This window comes from Bubalus kerabau, chromosome 18 (genome assembly GCF_029407905.1).
Source record: "Bubalus kerabau isolate K-KA32 ecotype Philippines breed swamp buffalo chromosome 18, PCC_UOA_SB_1v2, whole genome shotgun sequence".
In the NCBI taxonomy this organism is placed as follows: Eukaryota; Metazoa; Chordata; class Mammalia; order Artiodactyla; family Bovidae; genus Bubalus; species Bubalus kerabau.
The window spans coordinates 2,120,097-2,123,903 of record NC_073641.1 but is presented as its reverse complement, the minus strand read 5'-3'; the positions used below and the strand labels follow the sequence as shown (position 1 = coordinate 2,123,903).

The 3,807-nt window shown below is 41.7% G+C and overlaps 1 pseudogene; it reads left to right on the top strand.

The window, feature by feature from the left end:
* Positions 1-2,220: 2,220 nt before the first annotated feature.
* LOC129633305 (olfactory receptor 10AG1-like) lies at positions 2,221-3,154 on the top strand (annotated as a pseudogene).
* The last annotated feature ends 653 nt before the right edge of the window (positions 3,155-3,807 follow it).

The following is a 3,807-nucleotide window of genomic DNA, read 5'->3' as shown; positions in this document are numbered from 1 at the left end:
TGTTCAGCAGTCACCACGGCGTAACCTGCTTTATGCTTTCCATCCCGAACAAAAGAACTGCCACCAGTAAATATTTCCATGTCAGGATTGTCTAATGCGGTATCCATTAGATCTTCCCGAGCTGCATAGTTTAAAGTTAGGAATTGGGAACAATCGTGATCAGGTGTTTCATTTTCCATCTCAGGAAGGAAAGTGGCAGGATTTAAATTACTACAGACTTTAAGCTTAGTTACTGGTCCTTCTAACAACAATGACTGATATTTAAGAAGTCTACTGTCTGTCATCCAAATATTAACCTTAGGATTTAAGATTCCACTCACATCATGAGAAGTCAGGACAGTAAGGTTTCATCCATTAATTATTTTTAAAGCTTCAGGTGCTAATAAAGCTGCTGCCCCAATTCACATGAAATTACATCTAATTCTCTGCTTAGATAAGCAATAGGTTGCTGGTGAGGCCCTCGGGGTTGTGTCAAAACTCCCAAGGCCACACCTTTTCTTTCAGTGACAAATTAAATTCTGACCCTGTAGGCAAGCTCAGAGCTGGAGCTTGCAGGAGAGCAGTCTGAAGAACCTTAAAAGCCTTTTGAGTATCTGGAGACCAAACCAGTTTGTCGGTTTGGGCCTGCTGAGTTTCAGCTATATGTTTATATAAAGGCCGGGCAAATTCCCCATAACCTGGAATCTAAATGTGACTGTAGCCTGTGATTCCCCCAAATCCTCTCAATTCTCTTAAAGTCATAGGTAAGGGATGTTTTCAGTTCCAGTTCCAGTTCCAGTTCAGTCGCTCAGTCTTGTCCAACTCTTTTCGATCCCATGAATCGCAGCACTCCAGGCCTCCCAGTCCATCACCAACTCCTGGAGTTTACTCAAACTCATGTCCATCAAGTTGGTGATGCCATCCAGGCATCTCATCCTCTGTCGTCCCCTTCTCCTCCTGCCCACAATCCCTCCCAGCATCAAGGTCTTTTCCAAGGAGTGAACTCTTTGCATGAGGTGGCCAAAGTACTGGAGTTTCAGTTTCAACATCAGTCCTTCCAATGAACACCCAGGACTGATCTCCTTTAGGATAGACTGGTTGGACCTCCTTGCAGTCCAAGGGGCTCTCAAGAGTCTTCTCCAACACCACAGTTCAAAAGCATCACTTCTTCATCACTCAGCTTTTTCACAGTCCAACTCTCACATCCATACACCACCACTGAAAAAACCGTAGCTTTGACTAGACGGACCTTTGTTGGCAAAGTAATATCTGTTTTTCAATATGCTGTCTAGGTTGATCATAACTTTCCTTCCACAGAGTAAGCATCTTTTAATTTCATGGCTGCAGTCACCATCTGCAGTGATTTTGGAGCCCAGAAAAATAAAGTCTGACACTGTTTCCACTGTTTCCCCATCTATTTCCCATGAAGTGATGGGACCGGATGCCATGATCTTCGTTTTCTGAATGTTGAGCTTTAAGCCAACTTTTTCACTCTCCTCTTTCACTTTCATCAAGAAGCTTTTTAGTTCCTCTTCACTTTCTGCCATAAGAGTGGTATATCTGAGGTTATTGATATTTCTCCCAGCAATCTTGATTCCAGCTTGTGTTTCCTCCAGCCCAGCGTTTCTCATGATGCTCTACATAGAAGTTAAATAAGCAGGGTGACAATGTACAGCTTTGATTTACTTCTTTTCCTATTTGGAACCAGTCTGTTGTTCCATATCCAGTTCTAACTGTTGCTTCCTGACCTGCATATAGGTTTCTCAAGAGGCAGGTCAGGTGGTTTGGTATTCCCATCTCTTTCAGATGGCTTACAAATAGTTTAATTGTGCAACCAAATTACTTTCACGTTGATAATGATTAAAAACAGAATTGAGAGGTGAGCAAAACAGAGCAGCCAGAATAGCGAAATGACTGATAGAACTGAATACAAATTCATATTTTACATTTTTTATTGTTTAATTGAAGACACATACTTACATTATAAACACATGAGCTTTGATATAAAAATATATGATAACCCATGATAGATAAAAGAGACTGAAGAGATTTATTTTCTTAAAAATATATTTAATATTAATGAAAAATATATTTCACTACACTTCCACAGGTCTTATCAGTAATAGGTTTTGTTTTTATAGGGAACTGGGAAAATAAGAGGACATAGCATCCTGTTTATACATAAGGAAACAAAAGTCAAAAAGTGAAATAATGGTATTTCTGATTGGATCATTCCCACAGATGAGATATGAAGAGATGGAAGCAGAAGACAACATATCCACAATGATACAACTTGTTCTCCTGGGGTTTTCTGACCGTCCAAACCTTCAAGGGCTATTATTTGGGGGTGTTCTCCATCATTTACATCATTATCTTAACTGGAAATAGTCTCATAATAATACTAACTAGGCTTGACCCAACTCTGCAGAAACCCATGTATTTCTTCCTGGCAAACTTTTCCTCCTTGGAAATCTCTGCGTCTGTCACTCTCCCTAGGATTCTGGTGAACCTTTGGACTCAGGACAGAAGCATTTCTGTGCCAGACTGTGCTGCCCAAATGTGCTTCTTCCTTATCCTCTGAGCCACTGAGTGCTTCCTCCTGGCGGTGATGGCCTACGACCGCTGTGTGGTCATCTGTGGCCCTCTGCACTATCCCCTGGTCATGACCCCACAGGTGTGCCTCCAGCTGGCTGTGGGCTCCTGGGTCAGTGGAATCCCAGTGCAGACAGGGCAAACATGCCAGATCTTCTCTCTGCATTTCTGTCATTTGAACGAGATTAACCACTTCTTCTGTGACATTCCCCCCATTTTGAAGCTGGCCTGTGGAGACACTTATGCACATGCACTCTCAGTCTGTGTAGCAGTTCTGCTGGTTGCTGCAGTGCCTTTTATATTAATATTTGCCTCTTACAGTAAAATCGTCTGCACTATTTTGAGGTTGCCAACAGCCAGAAGAGCCAAAGCTTTCTCCACGTATTCTTCTCACCTGTTGGTTGTGCTTTTATTCTTTGGATCTGCTACCATTACCTACTTAAGGCCCAAATCCAGACATTCTGCAGGAACTGACAGACTCCTCTCTCTGTTCTATACCATAGTGACTCCGATGTTTAAGATTCCACTTAAACAGAACAAGGATGTGATTGCAGCATTGAGAAAATTGTTACTTCAAGTATAGATTGAAGGCAGGAGCAGATGAGATGACAGAAGACGGGATGGTTGGATGGCATCACCGTCTCAATGGACATGAGTTTGAGCAGACTCTGGGAGTTGGTGATGGACAGGGAGGCCTGGCTTGCTGCAGTCCATGGGGTCACAAAGAATTGGACTCCACTGTGTGACTGAAAACATAAATATAGTGTGATGAGTATATTTATAAATGTTTTAGCTGTTTGTCACACAGTTATCAGGGAAAGATTTTAAATATCTATATTTTCCCCTTAAAAACTTAACTATTTCTAGCTTATAAGATACTTTTAGATACTTTAAAATAACCCACAGTTGACTGTGCTTAAATATTTATTGGGCTTCCCTGGTGGCTCAGCTGGTAAAGAATCTGCCTGCAATGCGGGAAACCTGGGTTTGATCTCTGGGTTGGGAAGATCCCCTGGAGGGGAGAATGGCTACCCACTCCAGTATTCTTGCCTGGAGAATCCCCACAGACACAGGTGCCTGGTGGGATAATTAGCCAAATTGTCTTCAATATTTCATACCTAAATAATCCTGTATTGTGAATACGAACAATGTTCATGACATACTTTATGAAAAAACAGAATCCAAGCTCTTAAGACTTTTGGCTTAAATATACCTTAAAACATGCAAGATTCCTTA